Source organism: Mustelus asterias, chromosome 22 (assembly GCF_964213995.1).
Source record: "Mustelus asterias chromosome 22, sMusAst1.hap1.1, whole genome shotgun sequence".
Taxonomy (NCBI): domain Eukaryota; kingdom Metazoa; phylum Chordata; class Chondrichthyes; order Carcharhiniformes; family Triakidae; genus Mustelus; species Mustelus asterias.
This window is the reverse complement of record NC_135822.1, coordinates 36,090,312-36,112,387: the sequence shown is the minus strand read 5'-3', so window position 1 is coordinate 36,112,387 and position 22,076 is coordinate 36,090,312.

The following is a 22,076-nucleotide window of genomic DNA, read 5'->3' as shown; positions in this document are numbered from 1 at the left end:
GTGACTGCAGAATTTGCACAATCTCCATGTGTCTGCATGGGTTTCCTCCGGGTGTTCCTCCCACAGTCCAAAGATGTGCGTGTTGGGTTGATTGGCCATGCTAAATTGCCCCTTAGTGTCAGGGAGCGTCAGCAGGGTAAATATGTGGGGTTATGGGGAAAGGGCCTGGGTGAGACTGTTGTCGGTGTAGGCTTGGTGGGCCGAATGGCCTCTATCTGTGCCGTAGGGATTCTAAGATTCAGTGAGGCCTGAGCATAAAATCTAGGTGGACACTCCAGTAGTGAGAGAGTGCTGCACTTTCTCTGGTGCAGTGTTTCAAATGATGAGTTGAACCAAGGTCCCTTATGGCCACTGATGAAGGATCCAATGTCACTATTGAAAGAAAAGCAGGGGTATCGTCCCTAGTGCCTTGACCAACACATATCCCTTAAGCAGATTCACTTAAACAGGCTATCAGGGAGCTTGCTGTGAGCAAGTTGGTTGCTGTGTTTCTGATATTACGACAGCGATTGCACATTAAGAATTGTGCAGTGGTTACACAGTAACCATAGCTTTGAGTGTCCTGAAGCACTTCATTTCTAACTTTACAAAGTCAGCAGCTACATCAAGTGTTTTGTTATTATAAATATACATACACTTTTCACCAGGTCGGTTTATTCAATTGCAGACAGATTCCTCGTAAAGAATAGCTGGTTTGCTCCCTTCAAGAGAATTCAAAATGACAAAAAGTGATTCGGAAAATGTCCTATTTTTCTCTTACAGCAGAGACTTGACCCTTGAATCTCACAGTATAACCTCTTAATGGAAATCTTCCAGCAATAGTAAAATGACTGCTAAAGTCACAGCCTTTCCTCATTCAGTCTGTCATGCCAGCTTAATGTCAATGACATTGCGAGGAGGAAAATTTCTTTTTAATACCTTTGATCATATTTTTTCCTCCCCCTGTACTTTCAGTTTGATAATAAAGATGCCACTGAATCCAGGTAGTAGACGGTGAAGCTATTAATGGTTGTTGACACTTCAAGGAAGCGTATGTCAAGCTGATATACTCCTGCCACTGCTATTTAGCCGTTCCCATCAGTTTTCTGCATTGAATGATGCTGGTTATCTTCCTGCAGTGTGAGCTATTGCCTTGAGGATTGGTTTCATGGAGAACGGAGACTTGAGAATGCTAACACAGCTAAGCATCATCAGGAGATGCATTGGGTGGGATTATACGGCCTTGCCCGTCCTGAAACCAAAAATCCTGCTCCAAGTCAACGGACCTTTCTATTGTCCACCCTTCGCTCGCTCCAATTCCCGTGGTGGGCGGGGGCGGTACAATTCCAGCCAATATGTCTACACTGCCTTTGGTTAAATCTAGCCCACCTTGATGGGATGGCTGCCCCCTCTCTCAGTCAGCCAGAGGAATGGGATAGGGGCGCTCTCACCTGTAACTGGCTTGAATTCAGAGTTGCCAATCATCCAGGGTGGCACGGTGGCACAGTGGTGAGTACTGTTGCCTCGCAGCGCCAGGAAACCGGGCTCGATTCCTGGTTTGGGTCCCTGTCTGTGCAGAGTCTGCACGTTCTCCCTGTGTCTGCATGGGTTTTCTCCGGTTTCCTCCCACAGTCCAAAAGACGTGCTGGTTAGGTGCATTGGCCATGCTAAATTCTCCCTCAGTGTACCCGAACAGGCACCGGAGTGTGGCAACTAGAGGATTTTCACAATAACTTCATTGCAGTGTTAATGTAAGCCTACTTGTGACACTAATAAATAAACTGAAACTTAAACCTCCAGGGTTGACTGTGGGCTCCAGGAATTGAAGAGTAATCTCCCACTTACTGCTGTGTGCAACCCTGGGGAAACATCACCAGGATGTCAAAAGACATTGGCCCACCACGGAGATTTCGATGCGTGAGCAACAAGTCCTTTGACCTCAGGCGGGAATTTCTGGTCCCAGGGCGAGCAGGGACCGGAAAGTTCTGCCCTGGTTTACAAAGAAAACCATTTATTTCTCTTTACCCAATACAAAAATATTGACAATGGGATTGGCAAGGCACTCTGGGCCAGCTAATTCATCATCTAGTTGGGTAATGAGCCTTTTTGCTTTCAACTTGCTGTAGGAAGGCAGAAGGGTGGATGTGTTGGCTGACTAATGGCTGGAGTGTGGGGGAAGTCATGTGATGAAACCTCCAGGGAAACACTTTGGTCCGTGTCCAGCCCGCTACGATTCCCATGGCAGGTGGGACGATAAAATTCCAGTCAGTATATTTCTCTGTTTCTCACTCATGGATGCTCAGCCAGTTTACAGTGAGCCAGAAAATAGGGACAGAAAGGTTTGAGGAAAAAGTTGTACGCCACAGTTGATTTAAATTTATTTTCCTCACTTACAAAATGAATTTCAATATTCAGAGTTATTGGGGTACAGTCAGTACCACGAGATACTAATCCAAGTTATTGGGGTAAATTTTCCAGTCCTGCCCTCTTGGGAATGGTAGGGGCGGGATGGAAAATTTGGGGGACCATTTAAAGGCCTGTTGACCTTGGGTGGGAATTGTTGGTCTCGGGGCGGCATGACTGGAAAATCCTGCCCATTCCGTCTCATCCCCTCTCATACTCAGAGTTTAAAAAAATCATTGTCTTATACATCATGCCAACCAATTGCTGTTGACCAATCATCTCTCGCCTTTATCCAAGTTGGTGACCAATCATCTCCCACTTTAATATGTGCCAGTGACTAATCATCTCTCATCTTTGAAAATATGATAGCCCAATCACCTCTCTTCTTTGTGACTAGTCACATGTTTCATGGAATCACTACAATGCAGAAAGAGACCATTCGGCCCATCGAGTCTGCACTGACTCCCCGACAGAGCAGCCTAACTAGGCCCTATCCCCATAAGCCTGTTAATTCCCCCTAACCTACACATTTTGCAGGCAATGGATTCTGCTGACACATTGACAGTGTCAATTACTCTTTGTTATGCACTCTCTCGTTTCCTTCTCTATGAACGGTATGTTTTGTCTGTATAGCGCGCAAGAAACAATACTTTTCACATATGACAATAATAAATCAAATCAAGTCAAATCAAAATCAAAATATCCTCCATAAGTGTCTCTATCTCAGTTGTGAGGGGAGAGGCAGAGAATATTAGTTATTTTTGAGGGAAACATTGTCTAATAATCCCATTTTCCAGCCCATGTGACTGGATAGTGGTTGGCAATGGGGACTCGAGCCACCCCACCCCACTGAAAGGCCATTGGGTTATCATTAACCGAGAGACTGGAGCAAAATATGCAGATGTTGCAAACCTGAAAGAAAAACAGAAAATGCTGGATGGATTTGGCAGGGCAGGCACATCTGAAGAGAGAAAGAGTTAGGGTCGAATTCCCCAGCGCTCCCAGTGCCCCGTGGCAGGCTTTCCCTGGGAGGCATGGTGGCACAGTGCTTAGCACGTTCTCCCCGCATTTCCTCAAAGGGGCCCATGACTTGGCACGGTGGTTAGCATTGCTGCCTCACAGCACCAGGGACCCGGATGTGATTCCCAGCTTGGGTCACTGTCTGTGTGGAGTCTGTACGTTCTCCCCGCGTCTGCGTGGGTTTCCTCCGGGTGCTCCAGTTTCCTCCCACAGCCCAAAGATGTGCGGGTTAGGTGCATTGGCCACGCTAAAAATTGCCCCTAATGTCAGGGGGACTAGTGAGGGTAAATGCATGGGGTTATGGGGATAGGATCTTGGTGGGATTGGGGTTGGCGTAGACTCGATGGGCCGAATGGCCTCCTTCTGCACTGTAGAATTCTATGATTCTATGATTCCCACGGCGGCTTGCCATTGGTTGCTGGTGGGATCTTCCAGTCTGCCGAATCCGATGGCGATGAACATTCCTCTTCCCCGATGGCAAGGGGGTTGGCTTTGACAGGACCGGAGCACCCCAGGGACTGGAGAACTCTGTTCTTAATCTTTCGAGTCAACAATGAAAGGCTCTCACTGCCTTAATCAGAAAATCTCATCGAGGGAGCGCCTTAATAATTCTAAAGTTTATTTATTAGCATCACAAGTAGGCTTACATTAACACTGCAATGAAGTTACTGTGAAATTCCCCTAATCTTCACACTCCGGCATCAGGTCGGGTACACTGAGGGAGAATTTAGCATGGCCAATGCACCTAACCAGCACGTCTTTTGGACTGTGGGAGGAAACCGGAGCACCGGGAGGAAACCCACGCAGACACGGGGGGAACGTGCAGACTCCGCACAGACAGGGACCCAAGCCAGGAATCGAACCTGGGTCCCTGGTGCTGTGAGGCAGCAGTGCTAACCACTGTGCCACCCAATAATGATGTGGTTCCTACAGTAATAAACATACTTCCCCGAAATCTCAACTGTTCCTCGTTTGTTAAGATGTTCAGAACTTTCGACTGCATTGCTGTAAATCTTCATCACCTTGGTCATGTCCAGACTGATCTGTATTCTGTCACCCATTGCTACAGTATCCCGGCTATCTGTGCACCACACTGCCATCCATTCAGGGCGCTTGTTACAAACGGTTTGTCATCAGCAAATCTGACAGCTTTTCCCCGCTCACCTCCAACTGTTTCTCCTTCCCTTTTTCGATTAAACTCAGCATGCATGTTAAGAAACGCAGGTGACAAGTAGCATTCTTATCTCTTCCTGGGGTTCTGCCTCTCATCTCTCTCCCTCTTTACAATCTCACCAATGTTCTTTAAGCTTCCATTGGCTTGATCCAATTTGCTCAGCTTCCAAAATCCACAAAGCCAACGCACATCCTCATCATTCTGTTCTAAGCACCTCGTGCAAAGAAATCTCATTATCTCTATTGCTTCTGTCGGTCCACATCCTCTGCCAAATCTAAATGGATCTTTGCCAAGATCTTGTCCTGCTTTCGCTCTTAAGCTTTTTGTAAACAATCAGAGCCTAACCTTTCAGGAATCAAACCCAAGGGCTTCTGAGCACAGTTTATTTGGGCACTAATTGGCTGCGAAATGGGGAGGGGGAGGGGAGGGTGTGGGCGCTCTGTGGGCCAGGAATGCACAGCTCTTTGTATTGGAAAAGGGAAAAACAATATGGGCATCCTTTACCCAGGTAGGAGGCCCTAATGCAAGAATGAAGCCTAATACCTCTTACAAGAAACCCCACCTCCACGATTGGTTCGCACTGGCACTGCCAGAATGGCTCCAACGCAACCCAAAAGATCTGAGCGGTGGTGGAGGTCGGGTGGAGAGGGCTGAATGTCTCGGCTATAGTCTGGAATTCACACATTTTCTTTCCAGGAGTAGCGTGATTATTTTCGCAAAGTCTACTGGACGCTCCGCTTATAATTTCAGGGCTTTGCACAAATCCATGAGGAAGGATCGGATCAGGCGAGAACATTGACTCCATGGGAAGCATCCTGACTGGAAATGACGGATGTGCCAAGGAGTGTGAGCCTCGATTTCACTGAGCAATGTTTTGTTGAATGGAAGGAACAGGACAACTAGGCCTTGAAGAAATGACCAATGGTGAGTTAGTTATGGGAACATGGTCCTGAAATGTAGGCCGCGATTTTACTGTGTCATCTCGTCAGGACAGGGTGGCCTGATCAGGGAGGGAGGGGGTCCTACTGCGCACTCTGCCAGAGATTGGTGGGGAAGGCAGTGGGGGGTGGGGGGGGGGGCAGTGGGGGGTGGGGGGCACTACCGCTCTGCCTGTAATTGGTGTGGGTGAGGGGGGGGCCACTACCATTCTGCAGCTCTGATTGGTGGTTTGGGCCGGGGGGAGGACACTGCTACTCTGCATGTGATCGGTGTGGGGGTGTGGGGCGGGGGGGGGGGGCGCTATGCGCTCTGCAGCTGCGATCGGTGCGGGGGGTGTGATCGATTTGGGCGACGGGGGAGCAGCAGGGGTGATACTTTCAAATGGTGTAGGGCCCGCAATCGGCCACAGGCCTCCACGATTGCGAGAGGGATGGGGGGTGCTGGGTGAAGGCTGGCTGCAAAAGTAGAGGCATAACAGATCTCTCTCTCTCTCTGTCAGGCTTCTGCTGTTAGAATTGCGCGTGTTCAGCCACAGAGGTCTGCACATGCACAATGGCGCCCTCTGCTGCCTGATCAGGCTGGCTGGCGAATTAAGACCCGCCCACTGCTTCTAGTAGCTGGAAACAGTCTAGCCTATTTTTTTCATGCACTAAATGCATAAAACTGTGAGTAAAAAGTCAACCAAAAAACTGATTTCCAACTCTCTCATTTTCATGTTAGTTGGACCCTTAGGGTGGAATTTTACTGGCTCGCTCCACCCATCGAGCCTGAAAAATTGTGCGAGAGCCGAGAAATCAGGATCCCACCCGATTTCGCCAGAGCCGGATTTCCGGAATGGTTAGCCTTTCGCCGGAAATGGGCGAGAGGCTGTATAAATTATTCAAATGTATTTTTAATGTTAATTTGCACGGCATTACACACCAGTCAGTCATGTGTTAAACTCTCGGCAGAGAGGTTGGAATCATGCCTAGGAGTTACATGCCTACTCTGTAGCCTGTGTAGATGCAAAACTAATGAGCAAGTGTTAAGCAAGAGTTCGTCTGCAGTCTGCCTAAGATAAGATTGATGCAGCAAAATGAGGACAACTCATAGATTAGGAACTAAAGAAGACAATTTAAACCGGCGGCACGGTAGCACAGTGGTTAGCACTGCTGCTTCACAGCTCCAGGGTCCCGGGTTCAATTCCTGGCTCGGGTGACTGTCTGTGTGGAGTTTGCACATTCTCCTCGTGTCTGCGTGGGTTTCCTCCGGGTGCTCCAGTTTCCTCCCACAGTCCAAAGATGTGCGGGTTAGGTTGATTGGCCAGGTTAAAAATTGCCCCTTAGAGTCCTGGGATGCGTAGGTTAGAGGGATTAGCGGGTAAATATGTGGGGATAGGGCCTGGGTGGGATTGTGGTCGGTGCAGACTCGATGGGCCGAATGGCCTCCTTCTGCACTGTAGGGTTTCTATGATTTCTATGATTAGTGAGCCCGGCACTCAACCGTCTGGGCTCGCTTGCCTTTTATGGCCTCGCTCGGAGAGGTTCTCTCCGGCGAGGAAAACACCTGCTCCCCATGAATGGGGAATAGTCGTGTTCGCCTCGCCGATAGAACTGGAGTCCATTGAGGCCCCTCAGGAAGACTGAGGGTGGGGACGGGGGAGGGTGCCCTGCGTTGGGGGGGGGGTGCCCCTTGGGATAGGATTGTTGTCAGTGCAGGCTCGATAGGCCGAATGGCCTCCTTCTGCACTGTAGGGATTCCATGAAATTCTGATGAAAGATAATTGACTTTCGCCTCGCTCCACAGACATTGGCCAATCTACTGAGTCTTTCCAGCATTTTTAGTTCAGTTTTCCAGCGATTGGCGAACATTTTACCTTTGGGAGTTGGGAGGTCTGGAACAGAGCTGGGATGGAGGGACAGAGAGAGGGGTTGAACCACCCAAGGATTGGGAGATTGTGTGGAGACCCGAGGAGAAAAGGCACTGTGGTGTGGGGAAGGGAGGAGTGAGCCTGGCCACTGATGTTGACACTAATACTGTATAATTGTGCTGGGATTTATGGCAGATGGCTGTCGTCACAGGATTCAGACACGGTTCAAATTCCAAGATGAGCCCTAGTAATATCCAAACAGCTGTGAAGATTAGCCTCAGCAGAAAATTGTTCATCTGTATCAGCAGCAGTGATACTTAGGCCATCTAACATCTGAGGCTAAGAATTCCAAATGATTCGGTTTAAATTGTCTTCTTTAGTTCCTAATCTATGAGTTGTCCTCATTTTGCTGCATCAATCTTATCTTAGGCAGACTGCAGACGAACTCTTGCTTAACACTTGCTCATTAGTTTTGCATCTACACAGGCTACAGAGTAGGCATGTAACTCCTAGACATGATTCCAACCTCTCTGCCGAGAGTTTAACACATGACTGACTGGTGTCAGTGGTGCATTATATTCTATGTCAAACATTAGCATATCCCAGTTGTTAACCCTTTATACTACACTTTTTTCTTCAGTTCTCCCTTTGCCTGAAGCCAGGGCATCCACCATCTCAGGGCATGTCCCAAACCCACACCAGCTGGAACGGAGATAAAACCCGTGACATTGGCACCAATCTGATCCGCACCTAATCCAGCCAACTACACCCTCACCCCAAAAGAGTTGGAGTTGCTGTGGTAACATGTGCATTCTGTAGCCTGGAGCTATGGATTGTGTTGGTAGAGGCGCCAATATCTTTCCATCACAGGTTGACCAGGAATCTCTGCCACTCTTACCGCCTGCCATTGGCATGTGTTGAATGTACAACACATACCAATGTAGCCCGCAATGTGTAGCCCGCATTACGAATGCACCCTCTCTGACCATCATGTACTGGAGTGAGACATGAAGCGGGATTTTCCTGCTGCGCTCGCCCCAAGCTCAGAAAATCCCTCTCGAAATCAACAGACGTTTGCATGATCCATGTCCCGCCCGGTACAATTCCCGTGGCGGGCAGCACGGTAAAATTCCGTCCTTGAACTCGGAGCTTCTGGTTCAGAGGCAAGGGCGCAATCCACTGTGCCATAAGACCTCCAAACTTATTCTAGTATTTTAAAAAATATTTGTTGAGGTTATTAAAGGCCAAAAGCAGCATTTTCTACTTTTGATAAGAGTCAGAATCAAGCAGCCCCGATAGATAGCTGCAGATTAAGATGTCAATAATGTGTCTTATCTCAACATCCAAACTCTCTTACGGATCAGACTTACCTGCACCAGTCATTTGTACTGATTGTTGGACTTTGCTGACACCTACTAAGAAATGGATGGAGGGCGACACAGTGGCACAGTGGTTAGCACCGCTGCCTCACAGCTCCAGGAACCTGGGTTCGATTCCCAGCTTGGGTCACTGTCTGTGTGGAGTTTGCACATTCTCCTCGTGTCTGCGTGGGTTTCCTCCGGGTGCTCCAGTTTCCTCCCACAGTCCAAAGACGTGCGGGTTAGGTTGATTGGCCATGCTAAATTGCACCTGAGTGTCCTGGGATGCATAGGTTAGAAGGGTTAGTGGGGTAAATATGTAGGGTTACGGGGATGAGGCCTGGGATTGGATTGTTGTCGGTGCAGGCTTGATGGGCCGAATGGCCTCCTTCTGCACTGTGGGGATTCTATAATTCTATGATCTAGAACTTAGAGCACAGACACAAGCCATTCAGTTCAAACGGCCCATGTCGATATTCGTTTGCTGTTTGCAGCTCCTCCCAATCACCTTCAGCTAGAACATAAGAACTAGGAGCAGGAGTAGGCCATCTGGCCCCTCGAGCCTGCTCCGCCATTCAATAAGATCATGGCTGATCTTTTTGAGGACTCAGCTCCACTTACCCGCCCGCTCACCATAACCCTTAATTCCTTTACTGTTCAAAAATGTGTCTATCCTTGCCTTAAAAACATTCAATGAGGTAGCCTCAACTGCTTCACTGGCAGGGAATTCCACAGATTCACAACCCTTTGTGTGAAGAAGTTCCTCCTCAACTCAGTCCTAAATCTGTTTCCCCTTATTTTGAGGCTATGCCCCCTAGGTCTAGTTTCACCCGCCAGTGGAAACAACTTCCCTGCTTCTATCTTATCTATTCCCTTCATAATCTTATATGTTTCTATAAGCTCTCCCCTCATTCTTCTGAATTCCAATGAGCATAGCCCCAGTCTACTCAGTCTCTCCTCATAAGCCAACCCTCTCAACTCCGGAATCAACCGAGTGAACCTCCTCTGCGCTCCCTCCAGTGCCAGTATATCCTTTCTCAAGTAAGGAGACCAAAATTGTACACAATACTCCAGATGTGGCCTCAGCAGCACCTTATACAGCTGCAACATAATCTCGCTGTTTTTAAACTCCATCCCTTTAGCGATGAAGGACAAAATTCCATTTCCCTTCTGAATTACCTGCTGCACCTGCAAACCAATTCCTTGAGATTCTTGCACAAGGACACCCAGGTCCCTCTGCACAGCAGCACGCTGCAATTTTTTATCATTTAAATAATAGTCCATTTTGCTGTTATTCCTACCAAAATAGATGACCTCACATTTACCAACATTGTACTCCATCTGCCAGACCCTCGCCCAGTCACTTAGACTATCTATATCCCTTTGCAGACTTTCAGCGACCTCTGCACACTTTGCTCTTCCACCCATCCTAGTATCATCTGTGAATTTTGACACACTACACTTGGTCCCCAACTCCAAATCATCTATGTAAATCGTAAACAATTGCAGTCCTAACACTGATCCCTGTGGCACACCACTAGTCACTGATCGCCAACCAGAAAAACACCCATTTACCCCCACTCTTTGCTTTCTGTTAGTTAACCAATCCTCTATCCATGTTAATACATTACCCATAACACTGTGCACCTTTATCTTATGTAGCAGTCTTTGGTGCGGCACCTTGTGGAAATCTAGATACCCCACATCCACAGGTTCCCCATTGTCCACCGCACATGTAATGTTCTCAAAGAATTCCACCAAATTAGTCAAACATGACCTGCCCTTCATGAACCCATGCTGCGTCTTACCAATGGGACAATTTATATCCAGATGTCTCGCTATTTCTTCCTTGATGATGGATTCAAGCATTTTCCCTACTACAGAAGTTAAGCTCTGAGAGATATTTCTCTCAGAATATCCTACTTCTCTTTCCCTTGTGTGTTCAACGATCTTCCCCTAGAATGAATCTATATTACTTCCCTCAACACCTTGTGGTAGCAGGTTCCACATTAGAACCTTCCCTGAATAAAGAAGTTCCTCCTAAATTCCCTATCGATTTATTAGTGGCTAGCCCACGTTGATTGTCCTTACATTTGGACTTTCCCACAAGGGGGGATATCTTTTCCACATCAGAACCATACGGAAAACTTGCCTAATTTCAAGCACTCCTGTTGGGCCATTTCTCAGCCTATTCATGAAAATGGGAGCCCCTTCGGTCCTTTCTGTACCTTCCGAGTTCCGAACGAAGGAAAATCTAAATTAATTTCTATTCGCATCTTTGGCAAGAGTAAGCGGAATAGGCTCTGTTTCATTGCTCTTCGCTAAACCTGAATTTCCCCCAGATTCAGTTTTATGGCAGCATTGCCTAATCACCCAACCCTACCAGACTGACTGTTTTTTAACAAAACCTCTCCATCCATTGAGTGGTGAAACATTACAGCCAGCGATGGTAGTACCAGTATTTATTTTCCAAAATTTGTCTCCACATGCAGGTTTGAATAAGGACCACAAATAACCTCCTCAAGTGGAATCAGATGATAAGATGATGGTCACTTCAGGAGTGAAAGTAGTAATAGCAATATTTGACACATTTGCAAATCCCACTCTTAGCCTGTATCATTCTTTGGAAATCAGTAAGGGGCGGCATGCTGGCACAGTTGTTAGCACTGCTGCCTCACAGAGCCAGGGACCCGGGTTCAATTCCGGCCTCGGGTCACTGTCTGTGAGGAACAAAGAACAAAGAACAGTACAGCACAGGAAACAGGCCCTTCGGCCCTCCAAGCCTGTGCCGCTCCTTGGTCCAACTAGACCAATCGTTTGTATCCCTCCATTCCCAGGCTGCTCATGTGACTATCCAGGTAAGTCTTAAACGATGTCAGCGTGCCTGCCTCCACCACCCTACTTGGCAGCGCATTCCAGGCCCCCACCACCCTCTGTGTAAAAAACGTCCCTCTGATGTCTGAGTTATACCTCGCCCCTCTCAGCTTGAGCCCGTGACCCCTCGTGATCGTCACCTCCGACCTGGGAAAAAGCTTCCCACTGTTCACTCTATCTATACCCTTCATAATCTTGTATACCTCTATTAGATCTCCCCTCATTCTCCGTCTTTCCAAGGAGAACAACCCCAGTCGACCCAATCTCTCTTCATAGCTAAGACCCTCCATACCAGGCAACATCCTGGTAAACCTTCTCTGCACTCTCTCCAATGCCTCCACGTCCTTCTGGTAGTGCGGCGACCAGAACTGGACGCAGTACTCCAAATGTGGCCTAACCAGCGTTCTATACAGCTGCATCATCAGACTCCAGCTTTTATACTCTATACCCCGTCCTATAAAGGCAAGCATACCATATGCCTTCTTCACCACCTTCTCCACCTGTGTTGCCACCTTCAAGGATTTGTGGACTTGCACACCTAGGTCCCTCTGTGTTTCTATACTCCTGATGACTCTGCCATTTATTGTATAACTCCTCCCTACATTATTTCTTCCAAAATGCATCACTTCGCATTTATCCGGATTAAACTCCATCTGCCACCTCTCCGCCCAATTTTCCAGCCTATCTATATCCTGCTGTATTGCCCGACAATGCTCTTCACTATCCGCAATTCCAGCCATCTTCGTGTCATCCGCAAACTTGCTGATTACACCAGTTACACCTTCTTCCAAATCATTTATATATATCACAAATAGCAGAGGTCCCAGTACAGAGCCCTGCGGAACACCACTGGTCACAGACCTCCAGCCGGAAAAAGACCCTTCGACCACTACCCTCTGTCTCCTATGGCCAAGCCAGTTCTCCACCCATCTAGCCACTTCTCCTTGTATCCCATGAGCCTTAACCTTCTTAACCAACCTGCCATGTGGGACTTTGTCAAATGCCTTACTGAAATCCATATAGACGACATCCACGGCCCTTCCTTCATCAACCGTTTTTGTCACTTCCTCAAAAAACTCCACCAAATTTGTAAGGCACGACCTCCCTCTTACAAAACCATGCTGTCTGTCACTAATGAGATTGTTTCGTTCTAAATGCACATACATCCTGTCTCTAAGAATCCTCTCCAACAACTTCCCTACCACGGACGTCAAGCTCACCGGCCTATAATATCCTGGGTTATCCCTGCTACCCTTCTTAAACAACGGGACCACATTCGCTATCCTCCAATCCTCAGGGACCTCACCCCTGTCCAAAGAAGCGAAAAAGATTTCCGTCAGAGGCCCAGCAATTTCATCTCTCGTCTCCCTGAGCAGTCGAGGATAGATGCCATCAGGCCCTGGGGCTTTGTCAGTTTTAATGTTCCCTAAAAAACCTAACACTTCCTCTCTTGTAATGGAGATTTTCTCTAACGGGTCAACACCTCCCTCCGAGACACTCCCGGTTAACACGCCCCTCTCCTTCGTGAATACTGATGCAAAGTATTCATTTAGGATCTCCCCTATTCCCTTGGGTTCTAAGCATAATTCCCCTCCTTTGTCCCTGAGAGGTCCGATTTTCTTCCTGACAACTCTTTTGTTCCTAACGTATGAATAGAATGCCTTAGGATTCTCCTTAATCCTGCCTGCCAAGAACATCTCGTGACCTCTTTTTGCCCTTCTAACTCCCCGTTTGAGTTCTTTCCTACTCTCTCTGTATTCCTCCAGAGCTCCATCTGTTTTCAGTTGCCTGGACTTAACGTATGCCTCCCTTTTCATTTTAATCAGATCCTCAATTTCCCTGGTTATCCACGGCTCTCGAATCCTACCTTTCCTATCTTTCCTTTTTACAGGCACATGCCTATCCTGCAGCCTTATCAATAGTTCCTTAAAAGACTCCCACATGCCAGACGCGGACTTACCCTCGAACATCCTCTCCCAATCAACATCCACCAATTCCTGCCTAATCCGGCTATAGTCAGCCTTCCCCCAATTTAGCACCCTGCCCGTAGGACAGCACTCATCCTTGTCCATTACTATCCTAAAGTTAACAGAGTTGTGGTCACTATTTGCCACATGTTCCCCTACCGAAACTTTGACGACCTGACCGGGCTCATTTCCCAGAACTAGGTCCAGTATAGCCCCCTCTCTAGTCGGGCTATCTACATACTGTTCCAAAGAACCTTCCAGTACGCATTTTACAAATTCCTCCCCGTCCGGACCCCCAGCTCTAAGCACTTTCCAGTCTGTGCCAGGGAAATTAAAGTCCCCCACTACAACAACCCTATGTTTTCTGCACCTATCCAGAATCTCCTGACATATCCTTTCCTCCACTTCCCGTGGGCTGTTGGGTGGTCTGTAGTACACCCCCAGCATAGTGACTGCACCCTTCCTGTTTCTGAGTTCCACCCACAGCGACTCAGTACATGACCCCTCTAAGTTGTCTACCCTCTGCACCACGGTAATATGCTCCTTAACTAATATCGCTACTTCCCCACCTTTTTTAGCCCCTCCTCTGTCTCGCCTAAAACACTTATACCCCGGAATATTCAGCTGCCAGTCCTGTCCTTCTTTTAACCAAGTTTCCGTCACCGCAACCACACCCAAATTCCGCATAAGCATTAAGGCCCTAAGTTCGTCTGTTTTACCCGTTACACTCCTCGCATTGAAGCAGATGCACTCCAGACCTCCAGGCCCACTCAGGTCCTCCTCCTCCAGAGTGCTCCTCTTCTTAGCTCGCCTTGCCCTGGCCCCCAGCTCAACCCCAGCCTCAGTATTTACTGACCTCCTGTTTTGTTCCCCACCCCCCTGCCACACTAGTTTAAATCCTGCCGAAACACTCTAGCAAAACTCCCAGCCAGGATATTTGCTCCCTTCCAGTTGAGGTGTAACCCATCCTTTCTGTACAGTTGCCATCCTGACTTGAAGATTTCCCAGTTATCTATGAATTTAAAACCCTCCCTCTTGCACCAGTCATTTAGCCACGCGTTTAACTGTAGAGTCTCCCTGTTCCGAGCCTCACTTGCACTAGACACCGGGAGCAGTCCAGAGATTGCTACCCTGGAGGTCTTACTTTTTAGCCTAGCACCCAACTCCCTGAATTTCTCTCGTATGACCCCCCTGCTCTTCCTACCTACATCATTTTCACCAATGTGTACAATCACATCAGTTTGACTACCTTCCTTTTTAAATATGCTTCCTACCCTCTTGGAGACATCCAGTACCCCGGCACCAGGGAGGCAGACTACCATCCTGGATTCTCGTTCAGTCCCACAGAAGCGCCTGTCCGTGCCTCTAACCATTGCGTCCCCCACAACTATCGCTCTCCTAAACCCCTTCTTTCCCTTCCGGACCCCTGAGCCTGTCTCCATGGAGGCGATCTGGTCCTCGTGGCTTACCCCTGGAGTTTGCATATTCTCCCCGTGTCTGCGTGGGTTTCCTCCGGGCGCTCTAGTTTCCTCCCACAGTCCAAAGATGTGCTGGTTTGGTTGATTGGTCATGCTAAATTGCCCCTTGGTGTCAGGGAGATTAGCAGGGTAAGTATGTGGGGTTAAGGGGATAGGGTCTGGGTGGGATTGTTGTCGGTGCAGGTTCGATGGGCTGAATGGCCTCCTTCTGTACTATACGGATTCTATGTTAAGGGCTGACCAGGCTGGGGTTTTGCGAAAGAACAACCAGCCAATGAACCATACTCAAGCCATCTGTAACAGTAGGGGGTCATTGGATGTGGATCAGGCGTGGGATCCCTGGCTGATATCCCCCCTAGCCACCCTTCCCTCCATTTCCAAACGTACTGAAGTCAATTATCATGTCACCCTGGCTGAGATAGGTTAACCGAAGCTGCCCCTCTATTTCAGCCTGCTAGAGGTTTTGCCCAAGTAAATTGTTGCTAAATCACTCTTTAATTTGTCCTGGTGATGTTCTGGATGCGGTTTTGTTATGTTGCAAAATGGTTCCCTCACAGTGCTTTATTACAGTGCTAATGCTTTATATTTCAAGGAGTTTTTATTGGAAGGTAATCAAGAATAATTTTGCACGGCACGGTCTGATATCTGCCTGTAGTACTCTGTTACCTATTGTGCAGCTGATAGCTGATTTCTTCCTGCATGGGTCAGTTAAATGTTCCGCTGTGCCTTTACGCTCATTTATTTCTGAATCTTGAGAAATTTAAAAACAGGGCTGTTGTAAATCTGCCTGCCTGGCTCAGCACTAAAGCTAAAGATTCCAGCTATCCAGTCTATTGTGCCTGTTGCTGTGATGGGGACATCTATTTACAATGCTACTCCAAATTCCGTCCGTGGAAACCCATTCGCTGATGCATGCCCTGGTCCCTCGATGCCGACGCTATAGTTAAGAAAGCCCAGCAACTTTCTCAAGAGACAAAGGAAATTTAGCATGTCCGCGACGACTCTCACCAACTTTTACAGATGAACCGTAGAAAGCATCCTTTCTGGTTGTATCACAGCTTGGTTCCTGCTCTATCCAAGACCACAAGAAATTACAAAAGGGTTGTGAATGAAGTGCAGTCCATCACGCAAACCATCCATTGGCACTGTCTAGACTTCCTGCTACCTCGGAAAAGCAGCCAACATAATTAGGGACCCCACGCACCCCGGACATTCTCTCTTCCACCTTCTTCTGTCGGGAAAAGATATAAAAGTCTGAGGTCACGTACCAAGCGACTCAAGAACAGCTTCTTCCCTGCTGCCAACAGACTTTTGAATGGATCTTCCTCGTATTAAGTTGATCTTTCTCTATACCCTAGCTATGACTGTAACACTACATTCTGCACTCCCTCGTTTCCTTCTCTATGTTAGTCTGCTTTGTATAGCATGCAAGAAACAATACTTTTCACTACATACTAATACATGTGACAATAATAAATCAAATCAAATCAAATCAAAAAATGTGTCGGATTCGGGTGCTGCAAAGTGGGTTCATAGAATCATAGAATCCCTACAGTGCAGAAGGAGGCCATTCGGCCCATCGAGTCTGCACAGACCACAATCCCACCCAGGTCCTATTCCTGTAACCCCACGTATTTACCCTGCTAATCCCCCTGACACTAGGGTCAATTTAACATGGTCGCTCAACCTAACCCGCACATCTTTGGACTGTGGAAGGAAACCGGAGCACCCGGAGGAAACCCACGCAGACACGGGGAGAATGAGCAAATGCTACACAGACAGTGACCCAAGCTGGGAATGGAACCTGGGTCCCTGGCGTTGTGAGGCGGCAGTGCTAACCACTGTGCCACCGTGCTGCCTAGGTTGCCAGGCAACAAGATGGCCTTGGCTCTGACAAGGGTATCACTGAATCCCCAGCCTCTCCACAACTCTGTCTCATTTGCTCACCTCCAAAAAAAATTAAGTTATTTGAAAGTTGAGTGCTGCTGGATTGCTTCATTTCATCGAAGGGCAGGTTTTTGTCCATTTTAATTGGCGCCATCCACACTGCGCATTTTACTCAAATCTTATACCTTGGGTTCAGCAATTATCCTTTCCTTTTAGCAGGTCCTCCCTCCCTCTTGGACTCAGAGCCCAAGTGCTGGTAGACTGAGGATCGAAACAAGCAGTGCCTCCTGTGGGATCTTGCTGTGCTCAAGTCGGCTGCTGGATTTCCTTTGTGGCCAAAGGGATGACACTTAATAAATGCTTAATTGATCAGCGAGCTCCATTGTCCTTATAAACACTGCCCGGAGTAGCTTTAGGGAGAGGAACTTTCATCAACTCAGTCCACCCAGGTTCAAAACAGCCACTAAAAGTAAGTCAAAATGGCAGTCATTTTTAATAGAATTATATATTGTAATACAGATTGTTGATCATAAAATCAACAACGTAACAGCTGGAGCCAATGCAGGACTTAACAAGGGCCAATCAATTGACTTTTGACCATCTCCATTTCACTCCCAGGAAGCTGTTTCTTTCCTTGCCTTGGACCTCTGTGGTGAACCATCGTTGGTTCCCACTAGGTTGTACTGAGCCAGGGTCTGGCCAGTACTACAAGTATGTATATATGTTGCTGTTGGGGTTAGGGATGGGTTGTTCTACTTGTTGCTGTTGGGGTTAGGGTTGGGCTGTTACACCTGTATTATAGTTATTATGGTACATCCCAGTCGGGCTCCGCCTCCTGGGAGAGGTATAAAGGTCACTGCTCTGTCTGGGACCCCTCAGTCTGGGATCGTGTACTATACATGGTAGCTTCATTGTAATAGTAAATAAAAGCCTTTATTTCCTTGAGCATCTCAAGCCTCGTGTGTGATAACGCGCATCAACCTCCAAGCTCAGTCTCCAGGTCTACTCAGATTCTAGGATTTCTACAGGTTGGTTAAATTGTAACACCAACCCCCCCAACACCCCAGTGTCATCTTGCCAACTGTCTGCCAAGTCTTGCGTTTCACCACCTCCTGGAAGTTCCCCTCCAAGCCACAGGCCATCCTGTCTTGGAAACATTTTGCTGTTCTCTCACTGTCATTGGGTTTCCCTCCCTAACATCATTGTGGGTGTACCTACAGCACATGGAATGCAGTGGTTCAAGATGGCAGCTCACCGCCGCCACTTCAAGGGCAATTAGGGATGGGAAATAAATGCTGTCTTATCCTGTGAATGCCCACATCTCATAAATGAATTAAAAAAAACATTTTCCCCCTTACCTTTCCTCTTTGCCTCACTTCCACCTCCCAGCTTCTCGCTCCCATTGCCTTCCCCTCACTCCCCATGTCCCTCTTCCCTCTCACCCTCCCTTCCCTCTTCCCTTGGAGTTGGTCAAATCCAGCCACTGGGCGACACAAATGGTTTTACCATCTATTGTAAATGTTGGTTGTAAGGGTCATAATATTAGTCATGTGATTTGGAATTGGATGTTATTATTAATGCAGCTGGCTTTTATCAATTGTCACATTCACGATGGAACCCTGCTGCTTCCTTTGTATTTGCAAAATTGATGCGGGGTTCCAGACAAATTGTTGTCAAATCAAAGAACTCTCCTGTGGGAAGTAATAACCACCAATTGTATTTCCAACACAATGATTATCTGCCATCTTCTAACTTTTGGCCTGAATATGGCGTCAAATTTGCAATCACAGCAAAGCCAGTGCAGTGGGAATGTAAGTGGGAGAGGAACCTACAGTCTAGTGATTGCAATCTATTCAAAAGCACGGGATAGCTATGAGTCCTGTCTTCCGGTTCGGTTGGTTGAACACAAAGGGGAAAATTCCAGAAGCAATCAAGAATTTCATTTCTCGCAGTTGCTGCTGTTTGGAAATCTTCCAGTGCTGGTGACGGCGATCGATTCTTCACAATGTGTTTTTGCTTTCAATTACTCTGCACTCATTTATATTTATTTATTTATTAGTGTCACAAGTGGGTTTACATTAACACTGCAATGAAGTTACTATGAAAATCCTCTAGTCGCCACACTCTGGCATCTGTTCGGGTGCACTGAGAGAGAATTTAGCATGGTCAATGCACCTAACCAGCACGTCTTTCTGACTGTGGGAGGAAACCGGAGCACCCGGAGGAAACCCACGCAGACATGGGGAGAATGTGCAAACTCCACATAGTCAGTGACCCAAGCCGGGAATCGAACCCGGGTCCCTGTCGCAGTGAGGCAGCAGTGCTACCCACTGTGCCACCATGCCGCCGGACAGTAGTAGTTCTCACTGTTAAAAGTAGAACAATTATGCAATTGAAATGGGATTGATGTATTCTCTCCATCACTTTGTCCATGTTTGACTTTGAGTCTCTGCTTATGTCAGATAGATGGCACTAATCATTTGCCATTACGATTGATAATGTGCCACAAAGGCATTGACATATTGAATGTGCCAATAATTTCAGGCAAGTCACAAGAATTTACAACTTCAGAAAAACCCAAAGCATTTAACCAAGTAATAGGTTCAAGAACGAGAGGACACTGTTCTCACTGGAACGACGGAAGTTGAGGGGCGACCTGATAGAAGTCTACAAGATTATCAGAGACATGGACAGAGTGGATAGTCAGAAACTTTTTCCCAGGGTGGTAGAGTCAATTACCAGGGTGCACAGGTTTAAGGTGCAAGGTTTAAAGGAGATGTATGAGGCAGATTTTTTACACAGAGAGTAATGGGTGCCTGGAACTTGTTGCTGGGGGAGGTAGTGGAAGCGGATACGATAGTGAGTTTTAAGGGGCGTCTTGACAAATGCATGAATAGGATGGAAATAGAGGGATATGATCCCCGGAAGGGTAGGGGGTTTTAGTTGAGTCAGGCAGCATGGTCGGTGCAGGCTTGGAGAGCTGAAGGGCCTGTTCCTGTGCTGTAATTTTCTTCGTTCTTTGTTCTTTGACGCAGATTTAAAGTGATTTGCAAAAGAAGGAAATATAATGTGAGAAAAAACTTTTTTACACAATGAATGGCTCAGGTCTGGAGTGCACAGCCTGGAGGTGAGGTTCAGTCAATGCATTGGAGATGGTATCAGATGGTTATTTGAATAGAAACAATGTGCAGGGGTATGGGGAAAAGACAAGGGAATGGCACCAATTCACAATGCTGGCTTGGAGAGCTGGTGTAGACACGATGGGCCAAATGGCCTCCTTCTGCGCCGTAACAGCTCTGTGATTACGTAAAGTTTTTTTGAAGTGTAGTCATTGTTGTAATGAAGGGGATGTCGAGGCAATTGTGAAAAACAAGCTCACACAAACAACAAAATGTTAGTGACCTGGGAATCTGCTTTGAATGGTGTCAGTGGAAAATAAATATTGACCAAAATATCAGGGAGAGCTCACAAATTCTTCTTGGAAATAGTGCTGTTTTCCTGGCTGTGTTGTTACTCTGATGATGGGGTCAATCCCGGATCGGGAATCTGGAAGTGGATGTGGCAGAATGTTGGATGCGATATTCATGGAGGTGACCAGTTACCAGTTACGGTCAGTTAAGGGGCGATGATTGGGGTCCAGAGTCAGGAGTTCCATTCAGTGCAGCCCATGGATATAGCCACTTTTGTCTCTGCAGTGTGGCTGCCGCCGAGGGGCTAACCGCACATGCGGCAGTGGCGCGCTGGAGGAGCCTTCAATAGGAAAGGTGTAGCTGCCAGCTACAGGATTAGCAGAGATATCCGTATCCATGAAGTTGCTGCAAGGATATGCCTTTTCTGCTGAGGGGTACAAGGGAACGGACAATTTCCATCAGCAATGATTAAATAGCCTCAGTTTTTAGAGAGCTCAGATCCCCCACAGTTGTGGGACAGAATTCGCTGTCCAGCTGTTTCCCAACTCTATTCCCTTCAAGTGACCAGCCAAAGAATTTTGAGTTTTAAAATCGGTCTTTATATTTTCGAGCGAGAAGAAGAAATCTGATACGCCAGCTGGTGGTCAAGCAGAGAGCCCTGAATACAGCATTACACAGGCAGTTATACTTTCAGGTTCGATTACAAGTAACTAGCATATATAAAGCAGAGGGTTACATTTGCTGAGAAATTAATATATCCTCTCGCAACTAACAGTTAGGATTACATAAGGTACAACATAAGGGTACAGTTGTCCAATTGCAACTTGTGCACATCTACCTAATTATAATTTCACCACGTGTGTATTTCTTTCTCCTGACCGATTCCCTTCCAGAGACGATTATGATAGCTATGTCTAAGCAGTGGTATATCAACTCCCCTCTGCCATTACCTCTTGTTAGCACAGACACTGACAAGCTGTAGCTGCGCATAATTCAGTGTGTCTTGTATGCAGTTTGTGTGGCTGAAGCCTCCCTGGTAACTGGAAGTTTTTATGCTTCTTGACTCTTATCTGGGTCTGCTTTAGTCAAGCCTGTGTTTTCTCCCAGCTTCCCTGTGTGACTGGGTTCAGCAGCTTGCTGCTTATGTGATGTTTAAACTGGTGTGGTTATTAACGCTTGCGGTTAGTATGATTATTAATATGGCCACTAGCCCCCTTCTAGTTGTGAAACTACCTCTGGAACATTGCTGGGCTCCTGATTACAGTGGGGCTGGGGGCCCGTTCAGCACTGGGAAAACCTGGCACTCTATGAAAATGGCTGTTAATTGAGGCTTTGACAATCTAAATGGCCCCTTGTAGCAGGGGTGGGGGGGGGGTGGATTCTATTCACCACCTACCCCCGGGAAAATTGCCTGAAGATGAGAACATAGGCAGGATTTTCCAGCCGCGCTTGCCCCAAAACCAGAAATTCCTACCCAAGGTCAACGGATCTTTGCATGGTCCCTCCCTTCAAAGTAGGTCAGATGCCCAGTTTTATGCTGCACTGTCTGATATTTAACTAGCCTGGCCACTTTGCATTACTGGGTGGCTTCTTATCCAATATTTTGGCCTGTAGTCCACCAAAAGCGGCAACAGGAACCTCTGCTCATTCCCTTCCACATCTGCAGCAGCCTCGATGTGACAGGAACACAGAAAACTATTTTTCCACACCTTTTGCCACACCCACCCTGCCCCCCTCC